We start from the raw sequence: 21,907 nt of genomic DNA on the forward strand, positions 1-21,907 counted from the left end.
CTTTGAATATTCCTTTATGTGGGTAACACAGTCCTTGGCTTTTGAAAAACAAAGGCGAGTGAAAAATAGCACACCTCAAAACGCTTAGGTGAGTGAAAAATCGCTCATCAAAATGCTAAGGCGAGTGAAAACCAAGCATTTATTAATTTATGAAGTAATTAGTACATGCAGATTTTATGCAGAGACATATGTTGCAAAAATTAACCGATAAACCAATGTTTTCTTCTAATTTTATGTTGTTTGGTTCATTAGTGTAGTTTGACTTCTTTTCCCTTTCAGGAATGGAGTTATAATTTATTAAAAAATTTCAGGTGTAGTACTATAGAAATATAATTATGACATGTAGGCCTATACACTGATGCAAACAATTTGAATTACAATATGTACTATTCAGATAATTTGATGCACACAATTATATATATACACCTTTTCAGTGTCAGATGGTTTGATGAACATGCAGCTAAACATATGTAGGAATCAACTTGTCTTGAATTTCATTATTATGTACAATGAACATGATTAGGATAGTTGGGATGGGAAAAAACTACTGGTTCCGAGGAGGTGGTCCACGAAGAAAAACCCAAGCATCTCAGGTGTGCACTACTGACTCATATTATTAAAAACATTTTTTAAATAACTCGTGAAACGTAGGCCTACAATTACTTCAATTGATAGTGTTGGTTGGAACATGGCCCCAATGTTGTTGATAAAAAAAATATACAAACTCTGACAAAATCTGTCATCACAAAGGATTTTATTCCAAACGTGGAATGCCATAATAAAGATAATAAAAAAAAAAACTATAATTTAAGACACCATCATCAATGCGTAAAAATCTGTCAAGTAGACCAGCGTGTGCGTGCAGAATTCCAAGAGTAAAAATAATCTGACCCCGATAGCTCCGATTGGTCAATATACCACAGAGTACTGCGCATCAAATCATATTCCAGTCACATGGTCTGTGACTTTCTAACAAAAACGAAACAAAAATTAAATAGCCGGCTATGATCGTTGATTACTGTTACTATAGTGTGTACATATATAATAACATATGCACATTCATTAACCTCTGGCTGAAATACAAATATTTAAATGAAGTTTTATATGATGATATTTTTTAAAGATAAAAAAGAAAAATAACAGATGTAAAAACATACCTAAGCTTATTCCTACATACCTATTATCCTTCTTTTTATTATCCCGTCTAAATTTCATTTCTTTCTTTTTTTAAATAAAATTACACGCATGCCATTTTCGGAATCTCACGTAAGTATTTAGGCTAACAGTTATGAACTAATCGAGACAATTTTACAGACTTCGATGATTTCCGTAACAAGTTCATTTGTATCTATAGGCTACAGAAGCCACTATTTAATTCAATCCCTTTTCTCTTTTTGTATAACTATACAAACAGTATAAATGAGTTATCCTTATCAACGTTGTGATCTACTGCCTTACAAAAGTGCACTGTTTCTAATTAATAATAAATTAAATAGGCAAAAAAGTTTTGATCGGATTGGTACATCTTCGAAGATGTCTATTAAACCTGTGTTTTCCAATTTGTATAGCAAAGATAAGTACCAGTCATATATAAAAATATTGCATGGACGCTACCGTTCTCGTAACATTTTTATTCTGATATTATTAAACAGATCTTTCTATCAGCTACATAAGGTAAATAGTGGAAATCAATATACAAAATTATTTGACATGTGCTGTTTGTTAAGTGTAACTTGCGTTATTTTTCACACTCGCCAGATTGAAATTACATGCACTGTACAAGCACAATCGTACTCGTGCACCTCAAAAGGCAAGGTCTGGTAACATTCTAGCGGTCAGCCTATTTAACGCCCGGTAGCCTGTTATATGTTAAAAAAATAAATGTAGAAAAAATATTTTTTAACAAAATTTTATTTTTCATGTTTGGGCTGTACATAACCGTGATAACGAAATCTGTATTCACCGCCCGAAGAAGGAAACATCAATTAATCAATTAAATATGGCATATACAATCATAGAATTTGACATAACAATACCTATAAGAAAGAAATGTTTTATTTAACGATGCACTCAACACATTTTATTTACGGTTATATGGCGTCAGACATATGGTTAAGGACCACACAGATTTTGAGAGGAAACCCGCTGTCGCCACTACATGGGCTACTCTTCCGATTAGCAGCAAGGGATCTTTTATTTGCGCTTCCCACAGGCAGGATAGCACAAACCATGGCCTTTGTTGAACCAGTTATGGATCACTGGTCGGTGCAAGTGGTTTACACCTACCCTTGCGGAGCACTCACTCAGGGTTTGGAGTCGGTATCTGGATTAAAAATCCCATGCCTCGACTGGGATCCGAACTCAGTACCTACCAGCCTGTAGACCGATGGCCTGCCATGACACCACCGAGGCCGGTATACCTATAAGTGTCATGTATTTAAATATGTTAAAAAAAATAAGTGTACAAAACTAAAATAATTTTTAATAACGTTTTTCATCTTCGGGCGGTGTACGTCACGAAAACGTTCCTCACAGCCCGGAGACAAAACCAGAGCCCGGGTGTTAATGCTGCGGTGTACATTGTTCATATTTGGCACAAAGATACACCTCGGGATGGTGCATTCATATATATGTTAAAAAAAAAAAATGTAGGAAAAATATTGTTCCACAAAATTGCATTTTTCATGTTTGGGCTGTACATAACGAAATCTGTATTCAACGCCCGAAGAAGGAAACATCAATTAATCAATTAAATATGGCATATACAATCATGGGATTTGGTATAGGGATACCTATCAGTGTCATGTATCTAAATATGTTTTAAAAAAAATAAGTGTACAAAACGAAAATAATTTTAATAACGTTTTTCATCTTCGGGTGGTGTATGTCACGAAAACATTCCTCACAGCCCGGAGACAAAACCAGAGCCCGGGTGTTAATGCCGCGGTGTACATTGTTCATATTTGGCACAAAGATACACCTCGGGATGGTGCATCTATATATGTTTAAAAAATAAATGAAGGAAAAATATTGTTTGGCACAAAGATACACCTCGGGACCAGAGCCCGGGTGTTAATTAATATGTAGATAATATATAAGTTTGGCACGAGCTTGTTCATGATTTTATATTGAGGGGTACCCGTACGTGGGGAGGGCACCCACACTGTCTTTGAGTCATGTATATAATTATAACAGACGAATATATATTTAGCAGGTAATGGAAGGGGGGTGGGGGTACTTTTCAAGACTTATACCGGGATCGTGGAGTTTATTTAAATATGGGGTGGGGTCGGGCGAATGTCTGTGGATCAAAATATATGTATTTGTGGACCCGGGCATATATCCATGAGAAAAGTTTGAATTATAGGTGTTCAAATACATTTCATGCCCTCTGAACAGTGTAACATGAAAAAGTGAGTAGTGTGCCATGACCTCTTGCTATAGGCGTCCTTTATAATGCTGCTAATTCCCTCAATACAGGAGGTGTCCTTTTTAAATGTTGCAGCTGATAAAGTAATGTAATTTTGACGGATACTGCATCATAGATATAAAAACAGAGTGCCACTTCTTTCACCAGCGCACCCCACCCCCAAAATTTTGCGACAGTTATAATTTTATCATTTTTTAACGATCCCCCTCCATACCTCCCCCAAAGTAGCCTTGGCATTCCGCCTCCATGTCACTCCCCCCACCCAATGAATTTTCTGGATCCGCCACCACTGTATGTGTTTTCCCAATCTAATTAAAATTAGCTCCACTATTACACGTGGATCTAACAGCAGCCGGGTTGGAGCTCATTTCCATGTCCACCAATCAAAACCTTACTAGCAGAATCATGCCAGTGATTAGACATTTTTTTGAAAACATTCCGAATTACGAATGCGTACATGTTTTATTTTATAAAATAAATACTTTGTAATGTAAAACTGAAGACTAATTTATTTGGGGTTTTAATAAATAAATAATTTGTAATGTAACATTGAAGACTGATAGCCGATCCCGTACGTATTGGTATTGTTCGCTGTACTGGCTACTATCGCCCGATATTTTTAGAATTTGTATGCTTCCAAATAACATTATAAAAGGTGAAGTGTGATTGGTCGATATTTAATTATTATTTACACCTGGACATGGTAGTCTACGCAATGCTGTTAGATCTACTTGTAGACCAGTATAACTAATTTTAATCAGATTGTTGTTTTCCTGTCTGTGGGATAGTGCATATAAAGGCGATCAGAAACACATTGATATTCTACACAAGAAAATATATTTAATATGTAAGTTTAATCGTAGAAGTGTTTTATTAGTCAGAAACATCTTACAATGCAGAAAACTCGGGAATGTCCCTTTAATCGATGTGGTGTCATTAAACAAAACAAAGCAAACAGTTCTCATTGTAAAATAATAAACACTATAACACTTTTGTCGTCAAACAAAAGAAAAAACAACAACAAAAGTACCAATATTGAATTCTAATGTTTAATTACAACAGCTAAAAGGCTTAATACTTCCGCACCGCGCAATTGTTTCTGGGAGTGTTATATACTGCCGCCACATTTCTTCCCTTCGATATAGGGCAGTGGCGCAGGGTGTGTGCCTCGTCACCGGTCGCGTGACAGTTGGGGCAGACATACTGTCGTAGTACTGGGCAGACCACCTTGCCGCGGTTGTCCACCAATGAGTGTTGGGAGTAAAACTCCCGCGTCTCCCCGTTTTTCCTGCAGAGCACGCAATGGCTCGGCGCTGACTCCATACGCTGGCTGGGAAAAAAAGTACATATAAGACAGAGAAAAAAAATACAATGTGCAACAAAGTATATCCACTTTTATCACAGCTGTTACAGTATGAGGAGACTTGATTTTCAAGTGTGTTCATTTTTTGTTATGTCCTTTTTTGGGTAACGCGAGTATGAACAATAATCATCATATTTCCATTTTCCTTTTTTTATAATATACATTGATTATTTAACTAATAAAATGTAAGAAAGTATGGTAAAAATGTAACGCAAGTAAACATGGAATTGTCCTATATTATTTAATACATATAAGTCATTATTAAGTATACCGAGAGATACATGTATTATTAGTTTAAAATATACATGTAATCGAATAGTACTATACTGAATAAATAGAAGTAATGTTAATATGTACAGTCATTAGTGTTACGCAGCTTTATCCGTAATTTTCTTATAATTTGCATTGGGAAATGTCCTAATCCACTATAAACAAAAACATTACAAGTTCCTTTGTGTACCCATAATAGTCTTTTATAGAACTGTATATGATTTTTTTTTCAATGTCTCTGCCAGAATAAAAACCCCACACTTACTACTGCGTTTCTTATTAAATATACTACATACCCAGCACAGTACGGTATGTAAACAGCTGAAAAACCCAGGAGTGCTAAAAATCTACCTATAATAAATATATTTATTTAGGGGGACACAACGACTCGGTACGAATGAAATTCCATTAGTAGCAAGGGATATGTCATATCCACCATCCCAACTATCCTAATCATGTTTGTGGTACATAATGATGAAATTCATGATTGATTCCTACATATGTTTAGCTGCACGTTCATCAATCCCTTTAACACTGAACAGGTATCTATAATTGTATGTATCTAATTATTTGAATTGTACATATTGTAATTAAAAAATAAAATTGTTTCCATCAGTGTGTGTCATAATTATATGTCTATAGTACTGCTGAAATATTTTGAATAACTCCAATCCTGAAACAGTGAAAGGGAAAAGATGGCAGACTACACTAGAATGAACCAACATCAAATTAGAAGAAAATGTTACTGGTTTATTGGTTCATTTTTGAAACATGTCTACATTTACTTCATAAATTAATCATGCTTGGTTTTCAGCATTTTGGTGAGTAAGATTTTTCCACTAGCCTAAGCGTATTGAGGTGTGTGATTTTTCACTCGCCATGGTCTTTCCAAAGCCAAGGACTGATATATATATACACTAAGAAATAAAGAAATAAAGAAAAGAAAAGAAAGAAAGAAATAATTTTAAAATGTATGCAAACCTTGAACTTGTGGATTGAATACCAACAGGTACCAGCTCCATTGTTGCAGGGTCAAATTCTACCCTCGTGTCTCGTGCTTCAGTGTTCCGACACTTTGGAAATGCAACATTTGCCAAGTTGAAATTACCACTCCAAAGCTCTCCAGACCTTCTAAAGTATTACCGGCCTCGGTGGCGCAGTGGTTATTAAAAATTATTTTCGTTTTGTACCCTTATTATTTTTTTAACATATTTAAATACATGACACTTATAGGTATTGTTATGTCAAATTCTATGATTGTATATGCCATATTTAATTGATTAATTGATGTTTCCTTCTTCGGGCGGTGAATACAGATTTCGTTATGTACAGCCCGAACATGAAAAATGCAATTTTGTGAAAAAATATTTTCCCTACATTTATTTTTTTAACATATAGGGCCTATAAATGCACCATCCCGAGGTTTATCTTTGTGCCAAATATGAACAATATATACCGCGGCATTAACTTCCGGGCTCTGGTTTTGTCTCCGGGCGATGCCCGGGCTACAGGGCAGTAAATAGGCTTAACCCATTCTAGGAAGTTTCCTGAATCATGAATGTGCACTTAAAACCTACGACCTGACCTGAGAAAAGAAAGAGGTGTGATCGAGAGGGGGGCATAGACCCCATATGGATAGGCCAGTGAGGTGTGACCACACCCTGTGCATGTCTTATTTCTTAGCCTGGGGCATTAGTATAATGTTAAAAAATTACTTGTTGAACGTCATTGGCATGACTGATCATTGAATCGATTGATTATCGCTACACAATTCTAACTTCCGCGAAAATGTACAAACGATAATATTTTGACAACAACTTAAAAGGTATGTCGGGAAAATAGCGAGATGGCTATATTTATTTACCTACAAATTGTGTAGCATAATCTGCTACATTCGTTGAATCATCAGTCACGAAATGCAAAATCCAAATTTGTTATGGAGGATGACATTTTTATTTTGTTAGTTGCTAAATCAAGCCTATTCTTATAGAGCACCTTAGTATCGTCACATCCAGGGCCCCGTTCCGCGAAGCGATCTTAGCCCTAATATCAACTTATAGACTGTAGGCCCATTATAACACACCACCCCCCACCCCCCACCCCCCGCAAAATATGTGGTATGGATATAGTACCGGGGGTATACTCACCAGCAAAAGTTACACAGTTCCCGATATACATTATTCTCTATGTACATGTGTACATGTATATATACATACCGTACCTAAAACATTGTGATCCTTTTATTATTGTATTGTATTTAATATCTGAGGGCAGCATTACTTAAATATGGTGCAGTACATGCTGTCTAAACCATTTACATGGATATTTTGAATATTTTTATATTACACACAAGTCTTACAAACATTAAAAGTGAATTTACATACCATTCTAGGCAAGTCTGCATTACATATACAATTTATCTATCTCACAACAGTTCATCTTACAATAGCTAGTTTTTGTTGTTGCTTTTTGTAATATTTTAGAATTGCAGTTCTATTTATATTATGCTTATCTTATGTTTTGGTGTATATAATTGATATCTACATAGAATATTGTCATCAGGCAAATATCTAGCACTATAAAAATGTAACTTTCATTCCCAATTCTCAATCATTTTATGTGACCCAAATATGATATATGTGAAGTTTACAATTTTCTATTTCTACATCCTTTTTTTTATTCTATAAAGTAGATGTTAATAACAATTACAAAACAATATAATATGAGGTATGAATAATTATATACTTCTCAAAATAAGTTACTAGTAAAGCAATGTATTAATTTCTATGTAAACACATACTTAGGATTGCCTGAAGCTTTTATTATTAAAAAAAACAAATAGACCTGGCTTTTTTCTATAACATATTGAGGCTTCATTATTCAAATGTGGTTCAGTATATGGAGTTTATATACAATGTTCACAAATTTATGAAGATGTCTCTCTGTTCTTAGTACCAGCCAATTATAAGTACCTTTCCTCGGCATGTGTGTTAAAACATTTACAATTCATCTATCTCACAGAAGCTTGTACTATTTTTAAAAACATGTATTTAAATTGTGCTTAATTTATGCTTAGGTTTATATAATTGACATCAGATATAGTCATCAGGCATATCTAGCACTTGACTTTCTTTCCTATTTCAGTCTTATCATCTGACTCAAATATAACGTCTATTATGTTCACAATATCTGTAATTTTTTATTTTTCCTCTGGGCCTTTGATCTTGTTCCTCCCTCTATATGTCAACAGCTCTTGTATTATCAGATCACAAACCATCCAATTCACCTTCAGTATTTCTTTGGACATTTCTCAGCCATTTCTATGTGGTTGAGGAATACCCTGGACTTTGTGATATGACTAATATAAGACCATGGCAGTTTGCTCTCTTCCAATTTGCTCTATTAGTACAGCATATTTTCTGGGAATATCTACTGGATGGAAGGTTTGCAACTAATCCACAGTAGCATAATAACAGCATTTGTGGTTTGGCACTAAATTTCTCATGTGAAAGGGGTTCTTCCAAGCCACACTTGATCAAGAAATCCCTACAAAGGTCTTAAGAGACTGGAAGATCTTTTAAATGAAAAAAAAAAGAAAACTCTGCCCTCAGCTTCTTGGGAAGAGGGTTCTGTTTGTGAGACAAAGTACATGTTTCAAATGCAAACCATGTCTGGGGGTGTTGTAAAGTATACAAGAAGATGCAGAAACAAAGATTATACTTCAATGTCTGTACATTGCTGTCAGTTCACCATCCCAGATACGAAATTTTTTATACACTCAACTTGGCAACAAGAGGCATCTTACAGATGTGCACAGCATCATTAAGGATGCAGGGAAGACACCAACTAGCAATTCCAGCTATGCTTGCCATTACTGGCTATGATACCAACAGTGCTTTTATGCAGAATGGAAAACTGGAGGTTTTGAATATTCTCAAGCAACACCAAGACTTGCTTGAAATGTTGTTAGCTCATGAAGTTCAGCAAAAATTGATGTTCATATATTTAAGAAGCAGATAATTTCATATACCTTCTCTATGGGAGTGCAGGTGCGAATAACATACTAAAACATAATGACTTGAGAAATATCTGGAAATGTTTGTTGCCAAACCAAGGATGATAATATTTAACTACAGTAGAGTGTAAATCAGCCTTCTCCACTCTACATGTATGTATTCACTGAGAATGCTCTGACAATGCACATAAAGAGAACAAATTGCCAAGTTGTCATTTGGGGGTCATTTGGGGGTGGGGGGGTGGGGGGGGGGTGGGGGGGTGGGGGGGGGGGGGGGGTGGTGGTGGTGGTAGTTCGCGTAAATTTCTCTTTTAGAGAGTTAACTTAAATTTTCTTGTTCTATATGTCAATGGCCGTCAGAAAAAGTTTGGGTAATACTTCCAGGTTAAGTACGTTTTCTCAGCAGAACACATTTATGATTTTTGGTTGGCCGCCAAAAGGCTAAAATGATAATATTGGAGTTTCATGCAATAAATAATTATTTGACTCCCATAGATTATTCATTTTCATTTATTTCAATTGTTTTTGTGTTACTAACTATATTTTAGCATTATTCATTGTCATAAACCTAGGTTTGGGGTACAAAATGACCTTATGTTACATATTTTTACTCGGAAATCGCTTTCGATTTGAAAGTAGCTCAAAGTCTAATGGCTTCTCAGTCAACCAATACTGTAAGCAGAGTTCCACAAATTGGCCAAAAGTTTCTTCATTAAGTACTCAGAGCAATACAATTTTCCATTTGATATATCGGATTGCTGGGTGATACCCATGGGGCCCATTGTATCCCTACCCCCTAAAATAAACACTTTTAGGGCATTTCGTCAAATGACCATATCTCCTAAAGTAGGTGTCACAAAAAGTTAATCTTTGTGTCTATAAATATGTTTTTAACCCCAAATAATTGATTGGTACCATTACTGTGATTTTATGGAGTTGACCTAATTGGCATAATTCCAAGATGGCGTCCAAAATGGCCGCAGAATACTGAATGAGACATAACTTCACATATAGAAGAACATTCCAAGTGACACTTACAAAAAAGAGAGTCAAATACACAAATTCTGCACCTCTACTTCTCCCTACCATATCCCAGATAATAATTAAAACCCCCATCCAATCAAAAAGTCCACATTAATAAAGAATGAAGTTCAATCATTAAAAACATCAGGCCTATACATTGTGTTTAATATAGTACAAATGAACCTTTTCATGAATTATCATTATTTATCATTGATAACTGTCCTAAATACTACTATTTAAAGATTACTTCATTATTAGTGCAACAGTTTCAAATATACCAAAATACTGCAGAACTCAAGCTAATCTTATCAGACAATTAAATTTTTTTTTACAGAAATTGAGTGATGTTTTCTTACACGAACAGAATTTGCAACATTTGACCTCAGCCATCCTGCAAGGGTAAATTGACCTAATACACTTATGGCATGAGCATATGACTGACCAAATAACCTCGAGGGTTTTCTATGATGTTGCAGGCATTAGTTGACCCCGGTCGTGCTCATAGCCACAATCTTGTGGTTTCAGTGATCCAACAGTTTCAGGGTCGAGATGGCTCTGCAAGGCATGCATGGTGGTGTGGGCGTTACAGAACGCACGCTGGATATAAGGCAGGATTCTGTGGCTGGTCGGAGGCAGGTTGTCGAGAGAGCTGCTTTTACTGAAATCGAAAATCTTTGCATGGAGGTCACAGACATTTGTGGTATAACATTTGTGGTATCTCGGCACCTTCACCAAATAACACTCGGCATTGCGAATCATGACTGTAGAGAAGGTTGAATATCTCCCAAAGTTTTTGATATATTTCTCCAGTTCTGCTTTCAAAGCTGCCTTCTTCGTACCAGCTTTGCTGGTGATGTCACACCCTATAAGGCTGTACAAAGCTGGGAATAATGTACAGTGCTGATGACCCAGGATGTCGAACAGAGTAGGAAGGGACACACATCTACCGAGTGGAATCTCCCACTCCAGTTCGTACCCACAGCTCCTTAAGTTCGTGTTGCAGCAATACGATGATGTGGTAGAGCAGGGCGACAATTACATCTATATCAATGGAGATTAAGACACATACTTTGTGTCCTGCCTCAAGAGAATCCAAGACATGAAGGGGTATACGAAGGTCAGCTTCTTCAAATGATGATAGAAGGTGGGCCAGCTCTTTTTCTTTGCCTTTGTAAACCATAACACACTGCCTGCTCTCATCTTTTAAAGTGGCCTATTGCCGAGATTCAGAAGTATTTCCACGAAAATGACGATAGATTAGTTTCTCCAGAAGAAGCTTCTTGTGTTTTTGAAGTCCAAAACATTTCCTCCTGTTTTGGCAGAGGTGGGCTGGTCATCATATCGTTGTCACTGAACAGGAGAGGAGAGGGTGTGACATATTTCAAAAGGTCCTTTGTTGTGAGGCAACGATCACGGGCGATTTCAATCATTTTCTCTACAATATCTGGTGGTTTTCATTATTTTGAGATTCAACAACGTGATGATGATCAGCCCAGAGAAAAGTCAGCTACTCAAAGAGTTATGCTACAGTCACATATCCACCGGGCTCCGTACGAATTTTTCTACTTAGGCGGATTTCTATGATTTCGGTATCACAGGGGTCTGCGGCATTCATGTATAGCAGTCACATATTCAACGGGGCCCGCGTGGTGCCTTTTGAAGTTTTCTCGACTCCAATACAAATTTCTAAAAGCTTCCGATGCACCCTACGGCGGGGAAAAAATGCCAAGGCGCCCGTAGGATAGCCACAGCACCCTTGCGGCTGCTGTGAGATTTTGCACATTTCCCCAGAAATATGGGCCCGTACGGGCGCCTTATCCCAAATCGGTGGATATGTGACTGTAGCATTAGAGACTCATCTCAAGACTGAGGACTATGGATATACACATCAGAGAAACTTGTTATTTGTTATAGACATCATGGCCACTGTTCATAAGGTTCGTTTTACCGGCCTTTCCAACTGTCAGGATCTTCTCTGAGTTTTCATGTCATTTTCTGATGTTTATCGTCAGTTGTACTTGGATGACCCGTCAGTAAAGGACAATGAGAGAAGGAAGCGCACCAATACTGTACCAACTGAACACAGTTCCATCGAACCAGGAACACCTCTACTAAAACAGACTTTCTGGCGTTCAAACAACAACAAACTTCTTCTGTCTTCTGGAGAAACTAATTTGTCGTTATCTTCGTGGAAATACTTCTGAATCTCGGCAATACTCCATTGTACTCTACCAGGTAAAAAGAAAAGATATTCAGCCCTCTCTACAACCATGATTCGCAATGCTGAGCATTATTTGGTGGTGCTGATATACCACAAATGTTATATCACTAGTTTCTGTGACCTCCATGCATATTTTAGATTTCAGTAACGGCAGCTCTCTCGACAACCTGCCCCCGACCAGTCATGGTATTCTGCCTCATATCCAGCGTGCGTTCTATAATGTCCATACCACCATGCATGTCTTGCAGAGCCATCTCGACCCTGAAACTGTTGAATCACTGAAACCGCAATATTGTGTCTTTGAGCTGGACCAAGGTCAACCAATGCCTGCAACATCGTAGAAAATCCTTGAGGTTAATTGGTCAGTCATATGCTTATGTCGTAAGTGTATCAGTTCAATTTGCCCTTGCAGGGTGGCTGAGGACACATGTTGCAAATTCTGTCGGTGTAAGAAAACATCACTCTCAATTCATGTAAAACATTGTCTGATAAGATTAGCTTGAGTTCTGCAGTATTTTGGTATGTTTGAAACTTTTTCACTAATAATGTAATAATTTCACTTGAAATGTTCTTCTGTATGCGAAGTTATGTCTAATTTAGTAGTCCACGGCCATTTTGGACGCCATCTTGGAATTATGCTAATTAGGTAAACTCCAAAAAAGTCACAGTAATGGTACCAGTCAATGTTTTCGGGATCAAAACATATTTATAGACACAAAGATTAACTTCTTATGACACTTACTTTAGGAGATATGGCCATTTGACAAAATGCCCTAAAAGTGTTTATTTTAGGGGGTAGGGATACAATGGGCCCCATGGGTATCATCCAGCAATTCGAGGTATCAAATAGAAAACTGCTCTGATCATGTAATGAAGAAACTTTTGGCCAATTTGTGGAACTCTGCTTACAGTATTGGTTGACCGAGAAACCATTAGACTGAGCTACTTTCAAATCGAAAGCGATTTCCGAGTAAAACTATGTAAAATAAGGTCATTGTGTACCCCCAACCCAGGTTTATGGGAATGAATAATGCTAAAATATAGTTAGTAACACAAAAACAATTGAAATAAATCAAAATGAATCATCTATGCGTGTCAAATAATTATTTATTGCATGAAACTCTAATATCGTCATTTTAGCCTTTTCGCGGCCAACCAAACATCATAAATGTGCTCTGCTGAGAAAACGTACTTAACCTGGAAGTGTTACAAACTTTTTCTGAAGACCTTGGCATATTGAACAAGAAAATTTAAGTTAACTCTCTAAAAGAGAAATGTATGCGAACTACTTCCCAGAGCGAGGGCTAAACTGAGTTTGTGACAGATGTATCGGACTGCAAACAACGCTGCATAATTAATAGTTTGTAAACGTGACACAATATGAATAATACGTGAATAATATAATATATCGCATAGTTGTTTTTTTAACGCCTATATCAGATATGTAAACATGAATATATATATATATATATATATATATATATATATATATATATATATATATATATATATCGTTAAAAAGTGTATGTTTTTCTCTACATGACAGGCTTGTTTCGTGAGAGAGTTGAATTATTGCTCTCACTCATCAGATGTAGATTTAATTACACCGTCAACGGAAAGCTGATGACGTAATGGACTCTGTGACGTCGAGGTTACGTCACTATGCAGGTCTATAATAGGTGATGTGTGGTATGCGCACAGAAGGTATTTGCGTCTGTGTCGACATGCTGATACGAGTTCATTCTTGGAGTTTAGTGTGCTGGTTTCAGGTTTATACATTATGAACAGTTTTTTCCTTCAGGCAGAGGTTACATCTTTTGCTCGCTGGAGAGTATGATTTTGCTTTGGATATAAAAATTTTCCACTTAATGGTGTATGGGGTGAATCTATCCTTCAGTGTCCAAATGTACTGACTTAGCGCTGTTGCGTTCTTCTGTGTTGCGTTTTGAAAACTGCTCGTGTGCGCAGTATATCTCGTCTTAAATGTGTTCTCGGTCAAACCAACGTATGTTTCTTGCTTGTTGTTATCGAGTGTATTAACGGTAGCTTGATATATTACTCCTTTCTGCAAGCATTTGCCCTCAAGTGGACATTCAGCTCTTCGTCTACAGTTGCATTCTCTGGGGGGAACTGCGTCTTTGTCTCTGTGTTGTTGAAGTAGAGTTTTGTTATATATATATATATATATATATATACAGTATATGTAAAAATAAATATTATCTACCACCTACTAATGGTGACCTACAGGTAAGGTGAGGGAATGCACCAAATGGGGTTAAATGACCGTATAACTGACCTAACAATGTGGTACATGCTATTTGGCTAATGGCAAGGCTTTAGATTGCACCAAAGCTGCACATGTACTATATATGCTGGGGGTAGTTTTTGCAAAAATGATAAACTTCAGATTTCAATTTTATCAGGGTAGATTTTCCATTTTATATGTAATGTTAATTTCAGCTAAATAAATGCCTTCTTATGCAGACATTGAAAATTAAATATGAATATGATGGATTAATCCATTATCTAAATGATCAGGGTATATTTACAATTTGTTATTTGTAATTTTCATTTTCTATTTTTGTAAAAGTGAGAAGGGACGTAGCCCAGTGGATTAAGCATTCACTTGATGTGAGGTTGGTCTGGAATCAATCCCCGTCAGTGGACAGGGTAGATTTTCAAATTATAAGCAATTTTTTTTTTTCTTCTATTATTAATAATATTATTTTTTAATATTTGTGAATAACCATACTTTATGTTTACTATCAGTGCTAGGGGTTTTGTCTCTCTATATATCTGTGTGGTCCTTAACCATATGTCTAATGCCATATAACTGTAAATAAAATGTGTTGAGTGCGTCGTTACATAAAACATTTCCTTCATTCATTTATTTTTGTAAAAATATACCGGGTATGTTAATAACCTTACTGTATGTTTCCTATCCATGCTGGGAATAGTTCTAGGAAAATGAGACACTTAAGAATTTAATAGGCTGAGGGGAGCGGGACGTAGCACAGAGGTAAAATGCTCACTCGATGTGCGGTCATTCTGGGATCGATCCCCATCGGTGGGTCCATTGGGCTATTTCTCATTCCAGCCAGTGCACCACAACTGGTATATCAAAGGCTGTGGTATGTACTACCTTGTTTGTGGGATGGTGCATATAAAAGATCCCTTGCTGCTAATCAAAAAGAGTAGCCCATGAAGTGGCGACAGCATGTTTCTTCTCTTAATCTGTGTGGTCCGTAACCATATGTCTGACGCCATATAACTATAAATAAAATGTGTTGAGTGTGTCATTAAATAAAGTATTTTCTTTCTTTCTTTAATAGGCTGGATGTTAGAGTACTTTAACCACCGACGGTACAAGATCATCCACTGAGGGTACTTTTTCCTTAATATGGTATATTAATTTATGTATTTGTTAGCTATTGTATATTTCAGCTAAGTAAACATCTTCTTATGTAGACACTAATAATTAAATATGTATATCCATTATCTAACTAATAAGGGTAGATTTTCAAATTATAAGATTTTTCTTCTTCTATTTTTATTATTATTATTTTTTTATAATATTTGTGAATAACCATACTTTATGTTTACTATTAGTGCTAGGGATAGTTCTAGGAAAATGAGACACTTAAGATTTAAATAGGGTGGATTTACAGCACCTAACTACCGAGGGTACAAGATCATCTACCAAGGGTACTTTTCCCAAAATATGGTATATTAATTTACTTATTTGTTAGCTAATATATATTTCAGCTAAGTAAACACCTTCTTATATAGACACTAACAACTCAATAAGTATATGATGGATTAATCCATTATTTAAATGATCAGGGTAGATTTTCATATTATAAGAAATTATTATTATTATTATTTAAAAATATATATATGTGAATAGCTTAATGCTAATTTGGGTTCAAAGTGTGCACCATTTGGTGCACATCAATAATCTACCAGGTGCCACCTGGGCACCCGTGAAGAAAAATCCAAGATGGCGGCCAAAATGGTGTCCAAATTAGGGAAATGGCTATACATGTAGCTTGCTTATAAACTGACAGATAAACAACAATTATTGCATCTACCCTATGATTTTGGGAGCCAAGGAGGGCACTGGTACTATCAAAATTCAGATTTAAATAAATGGGCCATGTAAATACATGATGGTCACCAATATGGTGGTCCAAATTGAGAAAATGACAATAACTTCCTTATTATTCGGTACTAAAATGTAATTCTTGCATCTAACCCATGGTTTTAGGGGTCATGGAATACAATGAAAGTAGTTCAGTTCTTCTATACAAGTTAATTTTAATTAATTCAAGATGTCAACCAATACAGGCAATGTACCTAAGGAGATGGAACTGTTAAAAATAAAGTGCCACTGTATATTTGTAAAATGATTAACAGTCATTAAAAAAAACTTGTGGGTTTAATAAAATCAATTAATAATAATAAAATAATTTGACAGATGTAAAGAACAAGTTTGTTTTGTTTAACAACACCACTAGAGCACATTGATTAATTAATCATCGGCTACTGGATGTCAAACATTTGGTAATTCTGACTCGTAGTCATCAGCGGAACCCCATTACATTTTTCTTAATGCAGCAAGGGATCTTTTATATGCACTTTCCCACAGATAGGAAAGCACATACCATGAACTTTGACCAGTTGTGGTGCACTGGTTGAAACGAGAAAGAACCCAATCAGTTGAATGGATTGACAGGTGTAAAATGCATTGTAACATTATTTTACAGTGACCTTTTCTTGGCCAATTTTAAAACTCCAATAGAATGTAAGATCTCTGGTTGTGTTGTGCGTGGTGTAGTATGCATGATTTAATTTTGTTAATTTGCAATGTAATATTATTTTAGGTGGCCTAGTACTTGCTGTTTATTCCCAGTGTTAAATACCATTATTGTAAAAAAAAAAAAAAAAAAATAGACCAGCTAAAACTGAATTCCATTGCAAACTGGCAAAACTGCATTATGCTCACTAAGCAACACACAGTACCCGAGAGAAAAAAAACACAACCCAATATATAGTGTTTCATTATTACATGTAGGTCATCCTCTTTAAACCAACAAGTCTTTTGTGTGACTGTTACTTTTATGGGCCATTCAAATATACTCTTCAAAAGAAGAAACGCAAAACCACATTGTCGTAACATTTGGAGAATTGATTTAATTATTGAATGGTGAGTCCGATAATTACCAAATGTTGCAGGATTGTTCACAATTCACTCTAGTCCATTGTGAGTAAGTGATAGGACACACCACCAAGGTCAAGGTCATCTGGAGTCAATACCGGGTGTGGCCTCCGCGTGTGTTGATAACTGCCTGGCACCGCCTGCCCATTGAAGCAACCAGAGTACGGATGACGTCCCGGGGGATGGTGGCCCACTTGGCCTGCAAGGCTGCTGCCAGCTCGGGCAGGGTCTGGGGCTGTGGTTGTCGCTGTCGGTCCAACTCGTCCCATAGATGCTCAATTGGGTTCAAATCTGGTGATATCGATGGCCAAGGAAGGACATTAATGTTGTTGTTCTGTAGGAAAGCCGTTGTGAGACGTGCTGTGTGAGGCCTGGCGTTGTCATGTTGGAACACTGCGTTGGCGTTGGCCATAACTGGAACGATGTGTGGCCGGAGGATCTGGTCAATGTAGCCCTGTGCATTCAGGTTGCCCTGCACGTGGACCAGGTCAGTTCTGCCAGTGTGTGAGATGGCTGCCCACACCATGACACTACCCCCGCCGAATCTGTCCACTTCCTGCACGCAGTTTGCCGCATAACGTTCACCACGACGCCTATACACGCGACATCTTCCATCATGACGTCGGAGCAGAAATCGGGACTCGTCACTGAACCACACCTGTCTCCATCGCAGTTGAGGCCATTGTCGATGAATCTGGCACCACTGCAGTCGGAGTCGACGGTCTTGTGGTGTTAAGATGACACCTCGAACTGGACATCTGGCACAAATTCCTACCTCACGTAGGCGGTTCCGTACGGTCTGGTCGGATATCCTGCGCAAACCTGGTATTGCTGCGGCTGTGGAGGTGGCAGTAGTCAATCGTTCCCGAAGGTGGCGTACCCGGATGTAGCGGTCCTGCCCGGGGATAGTGACCCGTGGTCGACCGGATCTAGGGAGGTCACGTGTTGATCCATGTTGCTGGTAACGGTCCCACAGTCTGGAGATGGTGCTTGAGGACACATGGAATGCCCTGGCAACGGCCGTTCTGGATTTGCCTGCGTCTAGTCGGCCGATGGCATTGTTTCTCTGCGGTTCACTGAGACGTGGCATGTCCTGGATTGTCAACTGTCGGCCAGATACAGAGGCCAGATAAGCGAACACCCTGCACTTTTATACTGTCGGTGTTCATGTTGCACGTGCAGACAACGCACGTGCAGTGGTGACATGGTTTGCACGTGGCTGCATTTTTACGAATATTCACATTTTGGAACTTTATTGTACAGTAGCTGCGTTTTATCGAATGTAACCGTGGGAATGTGTTTGGGACATGCAATGACCTTATATTCACAAAGCATGAACCGGTAGGAAACATAAAATCGGAGTTATAACCCATTTGTACCCTTTTGCGTTTCTTTTTTTGAAGAGTATATTACGTAATGCTTAGGGTGGGTGGGGGGTGTAAGTCCAAGCGTTATGTGGCGTTACAAGGGGTGGGGTGTGGGTATTGAACAGCGTTACGTAACACAATTTTGTTTTCTCTTAAACGTGCCATGCCATGACAACAATATATAATGTAGGTTTTTAGAGGTAAATGTAAACCCAAAACAATTATAAATCAAGCTGAAATGCCAGACATTTTAATATTGTATTTATATATTGGTGATCAATTAAAATGGCGCAAGTGAAAACCCGCAGTTTTTTTCCATCATACAGCAATACGTCACTTTAATGACGTCATCGTAGTACACATGGGTATAAATAAACATTGCCACGTTGCTTTGTCTGTGTGTTGGGGGGGGGGGGTGTATCTCCGAGCGTTATGTAATATGGTCTAGTGTTACGGGGCATTACAAGGGGGTGGGTGGGTGTCTTAATTTTGACAAAAATAGCGCTATGTAATATTTGAACGGCCCCTTAACAGTTCCATTTTTCTCGGTTCATTACTTATATTGGTGGCCATCTTGAATAAATTAAAATTAACAGGTATAGAAGAGCTGAACTACTTTCATTGAGTTCATTGATCCCTAAAACCATGGGTAAGCAATTTATTGCCATTTTCTCCATTTAAACCACCATATTGGCAACCATCTTGTATTCAGGTGACCCATTTATGAAATCTGAATTATGATGGCATCAGTGTCTTTCCTGGCTCCTAAAACCATGGGGTAAATATAAGAATTGTTGTTCTTTGTTCTCTGATTTGGCCACCATTTTGGCCGCCATCTTGGATTTTTCAAATTTCTCAAGGATGGCACCCAGTGGATTATCGATGTGAACCCCCCAACAGTGTCAGAATCAATAGATAACAACTATGTGTCAAATTTTGCACACCCAAGTGGTAATTTTACCCTCAGTAGTTAGGTACCATACTGTAAAATCCACCCTTTTGAAATGTTAAGGATCTCCTTTTCTGAAAACTACTCCTGACATGGATAGTAAATATGCAGTAAGATTATTCATATCTATTTATTTTTAAAAAAATAACCAAATTTTTTAAATAAATTTACATATGAAAAGAAAATCTACCCTGATCAGTTAGATAACTATATGTCACATTTAGATAACCATAACCACTGGTGTAAGATGCATCAAAATATCGGCGTGATTATCCCACAGAAAAAAGAGTAGGAAATTGACAGTGACATTGATATACGCTATGTAACATTCAATTACACAATTTATTAACCACTCTGTATATTATTAAATACTTGTTACATTAATATCTAGAGTTGGAATAATTTTTATATATACACCAGGACATTACTCGAGGTAATAAAATCTCGATTTCGATCAACCGTTTGCTCATGAATATTCAGTAGACGCTGACTAGCTAACGACTCTGTGTCTGCAATTTAGTCTCTACCTATCCAGTAGCAGCAGCAGCAGTGGTTGTTACTGTGACTCCCATTATACCTCAAATACAGTTCTGTCAAAACTGTTATTAATGCAATTAATATTGAACATTAATTGCCATCATTATTTGTTTTTTATGAGACAATAGACTAATTTTTCAAATAACATTATTTTTCCATTATATTGCAAACTGGACATGAGTAAGAACATTTTGTTAAACAGTCTTGAAGGAAAAAACAGGGGTGTGGTGGGAGTAGGGGTGTTCTTTGTGTATGCTATATAAAGTTTTGTTTATTTTGTTTAATAATAATTTATTAATCATCCGCTATTGGATGTCAAACATTTGGTAATTCTGACATAGTCTTAGCAAGACTAGCTCTGGCTATATAGAACGTTTCGCCGAATTATCTATTAAACGCCAAAAATTTCAGAAACAGACCAATATTTTCAACAAAATATTAATCATTACACGCAATTTTTTCGCCAAATTAAAATAAAATTCGCCAGCTGTTTAAAATTTGCAATTGGCGAATTTGGCGAGTGGCAGAGCTAGCCTTACTTAGAGTGGAAACTCGCTACATTTTCCATTAATAGCAAGATCGAGATCTTTTAAATGCACCATCCCACAAACAGGATAACACATACCACAGCCTTTGATCTACCAGCCGTGGTGCACTGGCTGAACAAAGAAATAGCTCAATGCCCTACACACACACACACACACACAAATGGGCACCAAGCAAATGCTTTACCACTGGGCTACGTCCCACCCCACGTAGGATATACAAACATATTTCTTCTTTAGAAGACTGCAGTTTTTTTCCAAGATGATTAGGTTTTAAAAAAAGAGAAGATTTGTATAAACCTTATTATATTTTTAACCATGGCAATTTGCATGACATTTGTTTCGATGTCTGCGGATTGAAAACACCTGCTCCAAGTTCAGCTAGCAAACGTTTCGCTAACATCTGCAAAATATTTGATTTGTTGCCAATGTATCATTTGGTTTAAAGTGAAGTGCATAAACTAATCTGGCGGCCAATGTTTCTCTTCTGCTGCCACCACACAGGCTATTCCTTCCAAAGAACCACAAGGATTGTTTTGATCAATAAGTTTGTTTTAAGGACTAATCATCTATTGGATGTGAAACATTTAAAAATAATCTGCCAGTCTTCAGAGGACACCCACTACATATTTTCATTAGCAGCAAGGCAATATACTTTCCAGCAGACCGGACAGCACATATCATGGCCTTTCATATACCAGTCATGGGGCACATGTATGGACAGCGAAAAACCAATTGAGATTCAACCAGTATCAAGAGAAAGCTGGGTGTCAAAAAGGATATAAATCAATGGATTCCACAGCACATACCACAACTTTTGATACACTAGTCATAATGCACTAACTGAATGATTCTTTTTCAGAACGCCCAATGTCTTGTAAATCAAGTAATCCACAGTAAAGTTCAATAATTTGTGGTTTTATTGGAGTTGAAAAGTCAAACACATGGATCTCAAACATTTTACAACAC

The 21,907-nt window shown here is 37.1% G+C and overlaps 1 protein-coding gene across 3 annotated transcripts in view; it reads right to left on the reverse strand.

Moving 5' to 3' along the window:
- The window catches only part of LOC121382856 (dual specificity mitogen-activated protein kinase kinase 5-like), a 66,814-nt gene extending 59,783 nt beyond the window's left edge, over positions 1 to 7,031 (reverse strand). Inside the window, exon 1 of one of the 3 annotated variants that reach the window (XM_041512487.1) lies at positions 6,928 to 7,031. The gene's annotated coding sequence lies outside the window, so the exon portion shown is untranslated. The other 2 variants (XM_041512494.1, XM_041512501.1) reach the window with 2 other exon arrangements.
- Between the last annotated feature and the right edge of the window lie 14,876 nt (positions 7,032 to 21,907).

The sequence above is a fragment of the Gigantopelta aegis genome, chromosome 2 (assembly GCF_016097555.1).
Source record: "Gigantopelta aegis isolate Gae_Host chromosome 2, Gae_host_genome, whole genome shotgun sequence".
Lineage (NCBI taxonomy): Eukaryota > Metazoa > Mollusca > Gastropoda > Neomphalida > Peltospiridae > Gigantopelta > Gigantopelta aegis.